We start from the raw sequence: 17,441 nt of genomic DNA, 5'->3' as shown, positions 1-17,441 counted from the left end.
AAAGAAATTTATTTTTATTTCGAAAGAGTTATTCTCATCAATTTTGATTTTATGCATAGAAAGAGGCATAAAGAAATTTATTTTTATTTCGAAAGAGTTATTCTCATCAATTTTGATTTTATGCATAGAAAGAGGCAGAAAGAAATTTATTTTTAATTAAAAAGAGTTATTCTCATCAATTTTTATTTTATGCATAGAAAGAGGCATAAAGAAATTTTTTTTTATTTCAAAATAGTTATTCTCATTAAAATTGAATTTATGCATAGAAAGGTGCATAAAAGATTTATTTTTATTTCGAAAGTGTTATTCTCCTAAAAATTGAATTTATGCATAATTAGATGCATAAATGGATTTTTATAAAAGTGTTATTTCCGAGTGAAGTTGTTCTTATGCATAAATAGAATTTATTTTAATAAGAAGAGATATTTTTCCATCCAAAAATATCAAAAAATTGAATAACCTCTCTCTAGAACATTTGTGTAAAGAATCTTTATATCAAAAATAAGATTTGTCTTACATTCTATAGATGGATGTGATGAGAATAGAAGAAATGAGAATAAGAGGTAAATAGATGTGATGATATGTGATATGAATCAGATAGATGGGAATGAATAGAGAATGGATGTGATGAGAATAGAAGTAATGAGAATGAGGGTTAGATAGATGTGATGATCTGTGATATGAATAGGATAGATGAGAATGGATGTGATGAGAATAGATATGATGAGGATGAGAGGTAAATAGATGTGATGAGATGCAATGTGAATCAGATAAATGTGAATGAATGATATAGGATGTGAATGAATGTGTTAGCATGTGAATCGAAATGTGAATGATATAGGATGTGAATGAATGTGTGAGTATGTGAATCGAGATGTGAATGAATGATATAAGATGTGAATGAATGTGATAGCATGTGAATCGGGATGTGAATGAATGATATAGGATGTGAATGAATGTGTTAGCATGTGAATCGGGATGTGAATGAATGATATAGGATGTGAATGAATGTGTTAGTATGTGAATCGGGATGTGAATGAATGATATAGGATGTGAATAAATGTGATAGCATGTGAATCGGGATGTGAATGAATGATATAGGATGTGAATAAATGTGATAGCATGTGAATCGGGATGTGAATGAATGATATAGGATGTGAATGAATATGATAGCATGTGAATTGAGATGTGAATGAATGATATAGGAACGATAGATGATAGCATGTGAATTGAGATGTGAATGAATGATATAGCATGTGAATTGAGATGTGAATGAATGATATAGGAACGATGAGGGAAATCTTGGATAAAAATTATACTATGGAAAAAAATCAACGACTGTGCCTCTCAATGAGGAAAAAAGTGTTGGTCTCTATGATCCAAGTACAATCTTTTCCCTGATCTGACTATGAGACTTAAGGGTTCGGTCAGATTAGTTCAGTTAGTTCACTCTTTTGACTACGTTAGAGAAAAGTTATCCTGGAGGAATCACCCATGCTTTCCGGGTAAGTGAAGTCTTTCCAGATTCGGATTTGGACGAACCGATGGGTTAGTCTCTTGTGCGGATATCCGTGGGTGTAAGGTTCCTCCCTTCTAAAATGGGAGAACACTTAAGATAGTCCGCTAAGTCTTATCTTGGGAAAAATTTCCTATTCATCGACACCTTGACCGTGTAGAGATTCAAGGATATGATTTATAGGTATGACCTAGCTCTATCCCGCAGGGGGAGCGTGATTTTCTAAACATCAAATCACCCATAGGGCAATTGATCATAAATTGGGCAACTACTATACTTGATTTCTAGGGACAACGCTTTTTTCCTCATCTTATGCAAGGCACAGCCGCTGGGAAAAATTTCCTATTCATCGACACCTTGACCGTGTAGAGATTCAAGGATATGATTTATAGGTATGACCTAGCTCTATCCCGCAGGGGGAGCGTGATTTTCTAAACATCAAATCACCCATAGGGCAATTGATCATAAATTGGGCAACTACTATACTTGATTTCTAGGGACAACGCTTTTTTCCTCATCTTATGCAAGGCACAGCCGCTGGCCTAGTCTTCTAGAATAGAGTTGCCCAGGAACCTAACTATCTAGCGTAGGGCTTTCACTTAATCTGCTGTTGGAAAGCTACCCGACTAATCGGGTCCACCCGTCCGTAGGATTGTGCCGTCAGGGCATTTCATCCTCCCACTTTCCACCCTACTCACGCATCAATTTGTTTTCTAATTAATCCTACCACACTGTTTGACATAAATAAACATATTCCTTAATTAAGGCCCTTTTTCACAAGGTTCGTTAAAACAGCCTTCTTACACAATACAATCATACCAAAGACAAGATGTAATTATATAAAAAGTTTATACATGAACCAATTCCATACAAGCCAAACTGGCTCTCTTATTCTTATTCTGCCGATGATCTAGAATTCGGCCTTCCAGCCTCTACATGTTGGGCAAAACCCTACGGGACCATACACCTCATCGTCGGCCCCGCTGGCGAGGACTCAAGCCGGCCTGTCGCCCTCTCAGGCTCCATCGCTCGATCCTCCCGCCCCTCAGAGGGATGTCTGCACACTAGAGTGGCCTTATTTACCGCACTAGCCTGGGCCCTCAGAACTAGGCAGTCTCATAATCTCTCACCTCAATCGGCGATCCTTATTCTCCCAAAGGTATGAGGGATACCTTGGGCCATTCCCGGGCTTTGCTAACGACGCCGCCCGGCTACACAAGCACGGAACGGAGTTAGCATTGAAGCCAAAAAAAAAATCTTGAATTCTAAAGATAACAACTTCAATGCAATTTACTAAATATAGCATTCACAATTCATGAAGATAACAATTTCAACGCAATTTATTGAATACATCACATAATTCGTAACTTCATATAATTTTTATGTCGTCATTTTAAAAGGAAAAGACACCATTCATTAATACTAATTTAAGGAAAAATCTCTTCTTTTGAAAATTAACCAAGCTAACCTGGCCACCGTTTCCTTGAGGGGCTTGAAAAGGGAGGACTAGAGCCGCATTGGGTGCATCTCCCCCCATCTCGTTGTTACGTGCTCCTCTTGAGGCAATATTTTGTCGTCTCCAAGATGAGGCCATCTTAGGCGTCCCCTTGTAGAGCTCGCTGCTGCGATCGAAACGCTTCAGTCGGATCTGAATTCCGAGCTCGTTTGCTCACCGAATGAGCAAAAGAATATGGCGCACGAACCCTTTCTTGAGTCAAAAAACCCTTATTAAAGTCTACGCAAATGGGGGGGGGATTGTGAGATGATCTTAAGGGCAAAAACGTGGAGAGGGCTGGGAGGGGTTGCTGCAAGCCTCTCTGTAAGTCTCTTCACACGGGGGGGGAGGGAGAAGAGTTAAGGACACTGCCTCTAAGGAAGAGGGGGATGGAGGAAAATTGGCTTATCTGAAAAGAGCCAAATAAGGGGGTGTGAGAAGGGTGGCTGCAAGGGCGGCTGTACTTGCAGCAAGTACGCTACACAGAGATAGACGGCGGTACGGATGGCGGTACAACAGGGCATACGCTACACAGAAATGCGTGCCATCTGTGGAGCACCCCGGGGGTTTATATAACTGAGGGGTGGGGGTACGGGCGCTGCGCAAAGCAAGGACGAAAGGACGGTGTACCTTCAAAGGCTATGGATCAGTGGTCTGCATGGGTCTAGAGGAAAGGTATGGTGTCGGCGGTTGTCCGGGAAAGGAGTGGTACACATGTACCTTATCTGGCCTGGGGCAGCATGGGTGTTCACGTAAAGGTACGCGTAGACCATACAGTGGGCGACCGTCCTTTGGTTCTTGGGTGGTCATTGTACGGGCACCCTAGTAAGTGTGTACGGACCAAATTTTGGGGCGGGGTATCCAAATTTGGGACGCCCGCCTCGATTTGCGTGCCAAACCGCCTCGGGGGGCGAATTTTTTTTTTTTTGTCCGGGAGGTTCTCCTGGTCGCAGGGGTTCAGACCGTTCGTCAATCGGACGTGCGGTCGTACATTTATTAAGGTTTAAAGGTCACCGTTTTTTAACTAAAATGATTGAAATTAGCGTATAGGCTTGATCCGATGTCCGTTTTGGATGCTGTAAAATCCTATATTACGGTAAAATCGCACGCAGATTCCAAATTTGGGCTCAAAATTTGAAGATTCTAAGTAGAAATGACTCAAATAATAAAATCATTGATATTTATACCATAATTACATGGACATTTCTTTATTAGTGAAGATGGGTATGTTACATCCTTCCCCCCTTAAAGAAATCGAGATGTCCTCATCTTGTCATGAATTGGGGATAATCCTTTAAGAGTGTAGCTTCATCTTCCCAAGTTGCATCCTCTTCAGGGTAATCTTTCCACTGAACTAGATGTTCTACAAGAGTTCTTTTTCGGAGTTGCCTTTCCCTAGAATCTATGATGCTACTGGGCTGTAATTCAAGGACTCCTTGAGTAGGGATTACAACTTGTTCATCATCAAGAATATGATCGAGACTGGGGACATATGGTTTTAACAAACTTACATGAAATACATTATGGACTTTGATATGGGCTGGGAGTTGGAGTTTATAGGCACTTTTTCCTAGACACTTGATAACTGTATAAGGACCATAATACCTAGGGCTGAGCTTCTTATATTTCCCAAGTGATAGAGAACTTTGTTTGGGTCGGACTCGTAGAAGAACTCTGTCTCCTTCCTTGAAGATCCTTTCAGACCTCTTGTTGTTAGCATAAAGCTTTTGTCAATCTTGGGCAGCTTTAATATCCTTTTGGATTGCCTTGGTTTTTTCCTCCATTTCTTCGAGCATTTTCCTGGATGCCTCAACTCTTATGGTTGGATCAGAGAAATTTAGAGGAGACAGGCATTCTTGCCCATAGAGTGCCTTGAATGGTGACATTCCTATGCTTTGATGATAAGACGCATTGTAGGCAAATTCTACCAGAGGAAGGTATTCAATCCACCTTCTGGGTTCCTGTCCACAGTATGCTCTGAGAATGTCTTCAATTACTTGATTGACTCTCTCAGTTTGGCCATCGATCTCTGGATGATAGGCTGTGCTAAAGCAAAGTTGAGTTCCCAGAGCTTGAAATAAAGACTGCCAGAATTTTGAGGTGAAGTCAGAATCCCGATCACTTACTATCCTTTTTGGGAGACCATGAAGTTTGAGGACTTCCTTGATGAATATTCGAGCAACATCAAAAGCTTTGAAGGTCTTCTTTGTTGGTATAAGGTGAGCTACTTTGGTAAGTAAGTCCACTACTACTAGAATGGAGTCATATCCTCCTTGAACAGTGGGGAGACTTGTGACAAAATCCATACTAATGCACTCCCACTTCATTTGGGGAATATCTAAGGGTTGAAGTTTTCCAGGCATCTTGACCCTTTCAGCTTTGATCCTTTGGCATGAGAGACATTGCTTCAAGTACCAAAGCACATCATTTTTCAAGCCTGCCCAATGAAAGCTCCTTCTTACAGCATTTAATGTTTTTGCATAACCTAGGTGTCCTGCAGCAGCAGGGCTATCATGAGCTTCATGGAGGATTAGATTCTTTAAAGCAGGATCCTTAGGGATACATAGCCTGTGATTGAAATAGAGGCTTCCTTCATGAGTGGAGTATCCCTTGATTAGATTCTTCTCTTTCTCTGAATGTCCCCCTTCTTCTACTAACTTTATAATCCTCTGATAATCTGGATCATGAGATAAGGCTTCTTCCACCTTGACCAGTATGGGATTATTTGGCATTGAAATTGCATTCAAGAAAGATTTGCGGCTAAGTGCATCTTCTACCACATTTTCTTTCCCAAGGCGGAATTTGATGTCGAAGTCATATTCTTGTAGAATTTCAATCCATCTCCTTTGCCGCATGTTGAGGTTAGGCTGGGTGAAGATCCACTTTAGACTTTTGTGGTCAGTTACAAGCTGGAATTTTCCCCCTAAGAGATAATGTCTCCATAATTTGAGGCAATGAACAACTGCTAAGAGCTCCAAATCATGGGTGGCATAGTTTGCTTCATATTGCTTCAGCTTGCGGGAAGTATAAGCGACTGGTCTTCCTTCTTGGCCTAAGACACCACCAAGTGCTAGACTACTAGCATCGGTAACCACTTCAAATTCCTTGGAGAAATCAGGAAGCTTTAAGACTGGGGCAGAAGTAATAATGACTTTCAGCTGATCAAAGCTGTTTTGATGGATTGGCAGCCACACTATTTTGCAATCCGTCTTAAGAAGATCCGTCAACGGTGCAGCTACCAAGGCATAATCTTTGATAAAAATCCTATACCAACCCGTGATTCCCAAGAACCCACGAACTTCACGAACTGATTTAGGGGGTGGCCATTCTAGAATATCCTTAACCTTGGCGGGGTCTACTGAGATGCCATCCTTGGAGACGATGAATCCAAGATACTCAATTTGATGAGTAAAGAAGGTACATTTTCTCTTCTTGGCATAGAGTTTGTGTCTGCATAGCAATTGCAGAACTCTACGCACATGCTCCTCATGCTCTTCCATTGATTTGGAGTAGATTAAGATGTCATCAAAGAAAACAAGCACAAACTCATCCAAGTAAGGGCGGAATATATCTTACATTAGGCGGTTGTGTTGAAATTTGAGCATAATGATGAGCTATGGTGGATCATACACTAGAATCAACATGATTAACAAAGTGATTAAGAAATGATTAAGACGTAATTAGTGAATAATTAGCAGATAGATTAATGTAGGCATGGATACTCAAAAACCAGCAAATTCTCATTAGGGCTATGCCTCAATTTATAGTGTTTACATCAAGCATCTAATCCCATTGATTTCTCCATGATTTACTCCCTGAATATCTCCACCTTTTGCCTGATTCTCTCCACCTCTTCTCTTTTCCCTGATTATCTCCCAGAATAACTCCACACTCCTAAATTCCCTCATGCTACCCATTATTCTCTCCCAGTAGATTCTTCTCACCTTTTCACAGGTTCTTTCACAATTACATCTCCTCTTTTACAGCCTCTATCCAAGAGCTTGTTCCCACACACACCCTATTCACTTGTATATTTCAACACCTCCCCTCAAGTGAATAATCCTAGCACACCTAGACCCTATACCAAGTTTGCCACCCTTTACTTGATAGTCCGCGACCAGTGTCTACTCCTCCCCTCAAGTTATCTCAGCACACCTGGACCCTGTATCAACGTTTCTCTCTTACTTGACAGTCCGCGACCAGTGCCTCAAGTCCCTAAACTCCATAGTCCTTGACACTCTCTCTCTCTATGTGTCCAAGGCTACTATAAGTGCCCGCGACCTTGACTAAAGTGCTCACACATACATCTACCACGTGGCCTACATCATCGGTGGCTCAGAGGTGGTTTTACTTTATTGGGGCAGGTTACATTGGGTTGTGGGGTCTCTCTCTCTTTCTCTCTCAGAGATTTTCACATGGCTCCTCACTCTTTGGAGCCTCACATCTTCTCTTTTCTTCAGTCTTCTTGTCGTGGCAGCATCTCTCCACGCGTCCGTCTCTTCTTTCAGTCTTCTCGTCGGGGCAGCTTCTCTTCTTGTGGCAGCTTCTCTTCTCGTGTCCATGTCTTCCTTCAGGTCTTCTTCTCGGTGTGGATCCTCTTCTTGGGAAGAGATATTCTTCTTCTTTCATGGCTGGGGCCATGAGCTCGTCCGTCAGGTCATTTTGCTCCATGTGAGCAACATGTTTCAATGTTTTGCTGACAGTTCCTTTGGGCTTTTTATGTTTATCTTTTGTCATTATGCAATGCAAACCCAAATTTATGCGGGAGGTCTTACCTCTTGCCTTAATCTGGACAAGGGCAGTGTCTGTTCCTATTTTTACACTGATAAAATGTGCCCAATACATAATGCGTATAGCATTCATTCTCATGCACATTCCAAATGCAATTCTAGCTGTGAATAATCTTGAATTTGAGTGAGATTTACAGGCATTAACCAAGGGTTAAATGCAAAATGTTGATTTTCACAAATTTTATCAGCACAATTTTCCAGAAATTACACTAAATTAAGGGTAACCAATTTGTACGGGATGGTTGGAGTATCAAACCAACTCCGATTTGCAATCTGAAGCTTTAGGGATCTGTATCAGATACTAATGGTTAATTTGAACCCTCAATTGCACCAAAGTATAGTGATTAGCACTGATTAATCACTGATTAGCAAATTAATGCTCTGGTTTGTGTGCAGAAAACAGAGTATGCGGGGAGCTCAGATCTGGTGCCTTCCACTTCAAATGAGCTCAAATGCTTTCAAAGGCATCAATAGCAATGAGTCTAGTAGAGGATTAAGCCAAGAAACACAAGATTTGACCAAATAATGAAAGCTTAATCTCTATTTTACCAAAGTCACCTGCAGATTTGATGAAAAGCTTGGATCTCACTGTAGACTTGATGAAATTGATTTCTGTCTTCACCAGCTTGTAGAGCATGCTTGATTACCCTTTGTGCTAAGAGGAATTAGCTCAATTTGATTGGAGCAAGGAGTAATGTCAAAAATAGCTCAGAAAAACGGCGCCCAGCAAAACAGCGATTTCTCCCTCATCGCTTGACGGTTTACGCTTTTGTTTGGATAGGATTGAAGAGCTTTGAAGTGGCTACCATATGCTAGAAGGGCTTGCCCTAATTTGATGTGTGCAAGGTGCTAGAGACCCTCCACTGGCTGGAGGTGAAGGGGAGAAGTGAAAGCTTACTAAAAAATTGATTTTTTGCTAATTATTTTACTAATCCTAATTAATTCACTAATGGGCTCATAAATCTGGTTGATTCTAGGCATGGCTCTGATACCATGTCAAAATTTGAGCATAATGATGAGCTATGGTGGATCATACACTAGAATCAACATGATTAACAAAGTGATTAAGAAATGATTAAGACGTAATTAGTGAATAATTAGCAGATAGATTAATGTAGGCATGGATACTCAAAAACCAGCAAATTCTCATTAGGGCTATGCCTCAATTTATAGTGTTTACATCAAGCATCTAATCCCATTGATTTTTCCATGATTTACTCCCTGAATATCTCCACCTTTTGCCTGATTCTCTCCACCTCTTCTCTTTTCCCTGATTATCTCCCAGAATAACTCCACACTCCTAAATTCCCTCATGCTACCCATTATTCTCTCCCAGTAGATTCTTCTCACCTTTTCACAGGTTCTTTCACAATTACATCTCCTCTTTTACAGCCTCTATCCAAGAGCTTGTTCCCACACACACCCTATTCACTTGTATATTTCAACAGGTTGAAGGTTGCAGGAGCATTGGTTAACCCGAATGACATTACAATAAACTCATAGTGGCCATAACGGGTATTGAAGGCTATTTTGGGTATATCTGCTTCCTTGACTTTGATCTGATAGTATCCAGACCTCAAATCTATTTTTGAGAAGACTTTGGCTCCATGAAGCTTGTCAAGAAGTTCGTCGATGCGAGGGATAGGATACTTATTCTTGACAGCGACTTGATTTAGCCCTCGATAATCTATGCAGAGGCGGAGAGTCCCGTCCTTCTTTTTTTGGAAAAGAACAGGTGCTCCCCCACGGAGAGCTACTGGGGCGTACAAATCCTTGTTCAATGAGTTGGGAAAGTTGCTCCTTAAGTTCGATGGCTTCAGGAAGGGACATTTTATAGGGAGTTTTTGAGACGGGTTGAGCTCTAGGGATCACCTCGATTTCATGGTCGACTTCTCGAGGAGGCGGTAACCCTATAAGCTCGTTAGGGAAGATGTCAGAGAATTCTTGGAGCCAAGAGGGTTCTGTCTCCATACTAGGTTCAATGACTTTGTTGAGTTTGACTAAGAATACTTGCTGACCCTTACGTGTTCCCTTGAGAAGATGTTTTGCCTTGACTACCCTATATTTAGGTTTCCCTGTGATACCCTGAACAGATATTACTTGGCCATGCTCATTTTCAAAAGTGATACTCCCCTGGTTACAATGAATGCTAGCTTTGTTTGCAATTAACCAATCCATCCCAAGGATTCCATCATAAATTCCTAATGGCAAGACTCTAAAGTGACCATGAGTTTAGCTCAAAATCAAGGTTTCCTATAGAGTGGCGAGATACTACTTCTTTCCCACTGGCTAACTCTACTATCATTTTTCTAGCTGTTTTTTGACTCAAGTTTAATTTTTGCAAGCACCTAGGAGAAAGGAATGAATGGGTACTGCCACAATCAATCAAAAGCTGAAATGGCTTATCGTGATGAGTGGCGGGGGTTTGGATTACACCAAATTGTTTATTCGGACCTTGGTGTTCTACTGCCGCATGGACGGTGGCGCGCTCTTCTTCAGCCGTTTCCAAGGTCGGTTCTTCACTTATAACACAGGCAGTTCTAGCAACTGCTCCTCCACGGCCACTGCCTCTTGCACCTTGGTGGGTAGGGGTTCCACGGCCTTGATTTCCTCTGTCACCTTGGGGAAATGATGTTGCCATCTTGGGACAGTTGGCTCTAAAGTGTCCCGGCTCATTGCACTCAAAACACAGAGGGCCTTCTCTGGAAGAAGCAGCATACGAGCAGGGGACAAAAGAGTTGCCTTGTCGCCCTTTATTGTAGTAGGGAAAATTCTGTTAAGGTTTCTTGTAGGGTTGATCTTTAGGATTTGCCTCAGGGTAAGATCTCTTTTGATTCTTTGGTTTGTTAGCCTTCATTTCTTTCACAAGGGGCTTTGCTCGTATGAGAGCATCCTGTAATGTGCTTGGCCTCATTGCTCCAAGGCGGGAATCTAGGGGTTCATTTAGCCCTTGGCAGAAATGAGCCACTTGTTGGGAAGTAGTCATAGCTGGGGCATACTTCCGAAGGGTAATAAATTTGGAATAGTAGTCCTCAAGAGTTAAGTTGCACTGTCTAAGACTAAAAAACTCATTCATGTTTATGGATTCATGGGATGGAGGAAGATATCTTTCCTTCACTGCCTGCTTGATGTCTTCCCACGTTTGGGAATGCTCGGTGACTTCCTTGTCACGGCACCATTGTTTCCACCAGAGTTTAGCATCTCCAATGAGGCGAAACCGTGCGAGCATAGACTGATTTGCTACTCCAGTACCGGCAGCAGAGAAATAATCGTCCATTGCCTCAATCCAGACTTCAGCATCCTTCTCAACCTTTGAACCTTATCCTTTAAAGGAGGGAGGTTGCATTTGCTTGAGCAGGAGCTTCTTCTCCTGGGTATCGATGTAAAGTGCATTGGGAAGTGGAGGGTGGTCATCCTGGCCATCATTGTAAAAAACAATTTTAAGATTACAAGATTCATATTTGCACAACGCTTATTTTTGGAGAGTAAAACATTGAAATTATTTTATTTCCAAATATTTACAAGGACAAGTTTTATTACAAAGATCTGAGACTATAATCAGTCTTATTTGCTATGAAGGGAAATTCCTAAGCTTGACTATGACATAAGGGTAGAGCGGTCCACATAGGTGAAATATGGGGGTTCCACTGTAGTTTCTAAGACTCTAAAAACTGATGGTAGTAGATCCCAACACCGTTACTCTATCAGCAGGTAAGACCTGCATCACTTTGTCATACACCCAACGATCCTGAGGTATGCAAACCCCATCTATAGTCACCGAGGTGTCGGCCCTGGGGGTACCGACGAACCAAAATAAGCGGATCATCTTCAGCTTCTCAATCCAACGAATCCGCTTGAGGTTGGTGGTGAGGTTCCCAATCTGATCTGCTCGGATGAAGAAGTATCTCGGCCCACGACTCCAGAAATCTCTACCCCATCCTCTTTGAATACGAGAGAAATGAGGGAGGAAAATCTTCTCTAATATCTGCACCATGGTGTCGCGGAACTCGAAATTCAAGGAGTGACTAGCAGTCTCGAAGATGCATTGGAAAACTAGAAACTTGGAGTAGGCATCTTCCTCTTCCTACAATCATTCAAACATCAATTCAACTTATTTGTTTTAGTAGGATGTCTTTACTAATTAGCATTATGTTAGGTAAAACATTTATTACAAGACAGTCCTTAAACTGCAATTCCTAGGAGCTAAACTTGCTCTGATACCAATTGTAAGGTTCCTCCCTTCTAAAATGGGAGAACACTTAAGATAGTCCGCTAAGTCTTATCTTGGGAAAAATTTCCTATTCATCAACACCTTGACCCTGTAGAGATTCAAGGATACGATTTATAGGTATGACCTAGCTCTATCCCGCAGGGGGAGCGTGATTTTCTAAACATCAAATCACCCATAGGGCAATTGATCATAAATTGGGCAACTACTATACTTGATTTCTAGGGACAACGCTTTTTTCCTCATCTTATGCAAGGCACAGCCGCCACTGGCCTAGTCTTCTAGAATAGAGTTGCCCAGGAACCTAACTATCTAGCGTAGGGCTTTCACATAATCTGCTGTTGGAAAGCTACCCGACTAATCGGGTCCACCCGTCCGTAGGATTGTGCCGTCAGGGCATTTCATCCTCCCACTTTCCACCCTACTCACGCATCAATTTGTTTTCTAATTAATCCTACCACACTGTTTGACATAAATAAACATATTCCTTAATTAAGGCCCTTTTTCACAAGGTTCGTTAAAACAGCCTTCTTACACAATACAATCATACCAAAGACAAGATGTAATTATATAAAAAGTTTATACATGAACCAATTCCATACAAGCCAAACTGGCTCTCTTATTCTTATTCTGCCGATGATCTAGAATTCGGCCTTCCAGCCTCTACATGCTGGGCAAAACCCTACGGGACCATACACCTCATCGTCGGCCGCCGCTGGCGAGGACTCAAGCCGGCTTGTCTCCCTCTCAGGCTCCATCGCTCGATCCTCTCGCCCCTCAGAGGGATGTGTGTGCACTAGGGTGGGCTTATTTACCGCACTAGCCTGGGCCCTCAGAACTAGGCAGTCTCATAATCTCTCGCCTTAATCGGCGATCCTTATTCTCACAAAGGTATGAGGGATACCTTGGGCCATTCCTGGGCTTTGCTAACGACACCGCCCGGCTACACAAGCACGGAACGGAGTTAGCGTTGAAGCCAAAAAAAAAATCTTGAATTCTAAAGATAACAACTTCAATGCAATTTACTAAATATAGCATTCACAATTCATAAAGATAACAATTTCAACGCAATTTATCGAATACAACATCACATAATTCGTAACTTCATATAATTTTTATGTCATCATTTTAAAAGAAAAAGACACCATTCATTAATACTAATTTAAGGAAAAATCTCTTCTTTTGAAAATTAAACCAGCTAACCTGGCCACCGTTTCCTTGAGGGGCTTGAAAACGAAGGACTGGGGGCGCATCTCCCCCCATCTCGTTGTTACGTGCTCCTCTTGAGGCAATATTTTGTCGTCTTCGAGATGAGGCCATCTTAGGCGTCGCCTTGTAGAGCTCGCTGCTGCGATCGAAACGCTTCAGTCGGATCTGAATTCCGAGCTCGTTTGCTCACCGAATGAGCAAAAGAATATGGCGCACGAACCCTTTCTTGAGTCAAAAAACCCTTATTAAAGTCTACGCAAATGGGGGGGGGATTGTGAGATGTCCTTAAGGGCAAAAACGTGGAGAGGGCTGGGAGGGGTTGCTGCAAGCCTCTCTGTAAGTCTCTTCACACGGGGGGGGAGAAGAGTTAAGGACACTGCCTCTAAGAAAGAGAGGGATGGAGGAAAATTGGCTTATCTGAAAAGAGCCAAATAAGGGGATGTGAGAAGGGTGGCTGCAAGGGCGGCTGTACTTGCAGCAAGTGAAAAGATGCAGGGGGGAAGAGAGCTTGAGCTCTTGCAAGCACACACACACACTCACAAACCCTAATAGAGAACACACAAGGTGAGAGGCTGAAAATCTTCTTCTTCTTCACTCAACACTCAACACACCATATACAAGATAAGAGTACACAATAATATGAAAGGTACTCAACCAATACATACACGGGTTCTCTATAGTGTGAACCCGACTAAATGAGCTGGCGCTATAACTATGCCAGTCTCTAGAATGGCTGTCACACAGCCTGTCATCCCACTGGCCGCATATCACCCAAGATCTCACCAACCATGCCAGTGGTGTAAGTGTGGGGCCTATCCCCCAGGCGGGTCATCAGTGGCCACCGCCTCATTAGACGAGCTCGATATCTCAACACTCCCCCTCGAGCTCAACTCCATCTCATGTACACCAAGCGAAGCCTTGAATCTGCGGAGCTTCTCTGTACCCAATGCTTTGGTGAAGATGTCAGCTACCTGATCCTCTGTGCTGACATAAACAAGGTCAAGGTCTCCTGCCACAAGACCTTCTCTCTGACGAAGTGGTAGTGGACCTCTATGTGCTTCGTACGAGCATGAAAGACTGGGTTCCTGGCCAATTGTATACTGCTAATGTTGTCACAGAAAATGACAACTTGTCTATCCACTGATAGACCCAAATCTGCAAGTAGCTTCCTCAACCAAGCTACCTCACATGCTGCCATAGCAGCTCCTTTATACTCGGCCTCTGTACTGGATAGAGCAACCGTAGGCTGCTTCTTGCTGCTCCAAGTCACAGCAGCACTCCCCAAAGAAAACATGAATCCACTAGTAGATCTTCTATCTGAGATACTACCATCCCAATCAGCATCTGTGTACCCATGTACACATATCTCTGTCTCCCAGTCTCATAGAATAGTCCATAATGCAAAGTAGACTTCACATACCTCAGTATGCGTCTCACTGCATCCAAATGCGGTTTCCGTGGAACCTGCATAAACTGACTCACCAACCCAACAGCATAGCTCAAATCTGGTCTGGTGATCGTCATGTAGATCAGACTTCCTACTATGCGCCTATACATAGTAGGATCCTCCAAGATCTCTCTTGAATCTCAACTTGCCATTCTGATCTAATGGCACTGAGATAGGCTTACAGCCTGTCATACCATACTTGGACAACATGTCCAAGCCATACTGTCTCTGCAGTAATCCAATACCATGTGGTGACCTAATCACCTCAATGCCCAAGAAATATCTGAGCTCCCCCAGATCCTTCATCTCGAACTTCTGTTTAAGCAAGATCTTTACATCAAAGATCTCTGCATCATGGTCCCCCGTAATGATCAAGTCATCTACATAGATGACAACAAGCACAACTCCTCTATCACCATGTCTCACATACAATGAGAAATCTGCATTGGCTACATGAAAGCCAATAGTGATAAGATATTCAGAAATCTTGTCAGACCATGCTCTTGGTGCTTGCTTTAAGCCATACAAGGCTTTCTTCAACCTGCAAACATGCTCGGGGTGACCCACATCCTCATATCCAGGTGGCTGCAACATATACACCTCTTCTTGCAAATCCCCATGCAAGAATGCATTCTTTACATCCATCTGATGTAAAGACCATTGCTTTGACGCAGCCACTCCTATCACAACTCTCACCGTTGCCATCTTGGCAACTGGGCTGAAAGTTTCCTCATAATCAATCCCGGATCAAACCCGTACTTGCACGCATACCACTCCTCCCAGAAGTGTTGGTATGTGTAAAGGGTCCCAAATCGATCAATGAAATCCAAGTAGGCCACATAGCTCCTCGTCTAATTCCATACAAAGGGATGGAAAGATGCACACATGTACATAGCCGTGTGCTCATTAGAATAACATGATAATGCTGCTTGCTCATCCGATCTAAACATATGATAATCGTGATATGCATATAGCTTATCACTTGCATGGCATACATACACAATGTTGCACCTCGGTGCCATACAAACTTCCATAATGCCCAAAGTATGAGGCGTGTGAATAAACTCACCAAATCTCCAAATGTGTGACCAATGCACCAAGATCTCACACAATGCACATGAACAATCACCAACGTAAGCTCGAAGCGTGCAAACACCTCACACAATGTACTCATGTGTGAACAAGTCTCACAATGTGTACAAGCATGTGAACAAACCCAAAGTGTATGAATAAGGCCAAAGTGTGCTATGGCGTGTGAATAAGGAATAATAAGCACAAATAACTCACACCGCATGTGAATAAGCTCAAATGATGTGCCAATGTGTGTGACAGACCTTTCATGCGCGTGAAGAATCACTAATAAAGCCCAATGTGTGTGAACAACCCCCAATGCTCCAATGCGCGTGAACAATCCCCAAGGTGCTCAAATCAACACTAAATCACCCAATATGTGAAGTGCGTGTGAACATGCTCCACGAAACCCAAAGCATGAAGCGTGTGTTACAAACACCTCTCAAATGCACCAAATCTATCCCATGGCACACAAACAACCTCCTCGGTGCTCAAGGCGTGTAAACAAGCCCCATCATCGCATGTAAATACCCTCACCACATAGGAGGCATGTGTAAGGATGTGTGGTAAATGTTAAATGGCTTATTTGGTGTACAAGTTGGTGTACAAGCTCAAGTGTGAATGGGTAAAAGGGATCCAAGGGAAGTAATGTGAAAGGAGCTATGGGAAATGTAAATGTAGTGTGGGAGGCCAAAATAACATGAAGAGTGGAAAATGAAGAAAAGGGTTAAAAACCCTCGACTTTAACGTTCCTAACAAAAAAATTTATCTCCTTCTTCCTCACAATGTGGCGGCCTCTCTGCGCTCTCCTTTCGTCTCACTCATCTATCATCATAAGGTGATATGCATACTAACTGCATATCACAATGTACTTCCCTCCTCCAATAGCTTGCTAATAACTGCATAAAAGCTACAGAGATGGAAGACATTCTGTTAGTCATGTGCTCTTTTTTTTGTGTGTGTGTGTTAGTGCTAAGCTAGTAGAGTGCTGAGCGATGTTTTTATAATAAATTTTTTTGCGCAGCGAAATGTGATGTCTACTGCTACTGTGCTTGTACCCCTGCACGCTATGATGTTTTGTTTCTTTTTAAATAATGCACTGTAGAATATTGAGCCCCCCCCCCAGGTAAAGAGCTCGTTGTAGTGCTTGCTTAGCTGAGCCTTGCAGTGAAAGGCGATGAAGCACTCCGTTGCGTTGCTATGAAATGCTTACATCAAGAAGTGTCAGTGCAACAAGAACATAACTATATACTTGTTGCAAAGAGCACTGCCAACGGTGAAGCACTCGGTTGCGTTGCTATGAAACGCTTACATCAAGATGGCGATGAAGCACTCCGTTGCGTTGCTATGAAACGCTTACATCAAGAAGCGTTGATAACTAAATACTTGCAAAGAGCACTGCCAACGGTGATGCACACTGATAATCTCCACTGTTACGTGCTGTAGAAAGAAACACGAAGGCTGAACCAAGCTCTCCTAAGCCAACTGTGGCCCCGCAACACTGCCAATGCTTTTGCAAAGACAATGCCACTGAGGACCCTGTGAGGTGTTTGTTGAAGCGTACTTGCATAAGCACTTGTTGAGATGCTTATGATATAAACCGTGAATGTTGAATACCAATGCTGATGGCCTTACTCCTGCTGCTCTCAAGTCATCAAAGTGCTGCATGTGCTGATGCGCTGAAG

This window comes from Cibotium barometz, chromosome 52 (genome assembly GCF_041138505.1).
Source record: "Cibotium barometz isolate CiBa-2024 chromosome 52, ASM4113850v1, whole genome shotgun sequence".
Classification (NCBI taxonomy): domain Eukaryota; kingdom Viridiplantae; phylum Streptophyta; class Polypodiopsida; order Cyatheales; family Cibotiaceae; genus Cibotium; species Cibotium barometz.
The sequence above is the reverse complement of the archived record's forward strand: the minus strand, read 5'-3'. Positions refer to the sequence as shown.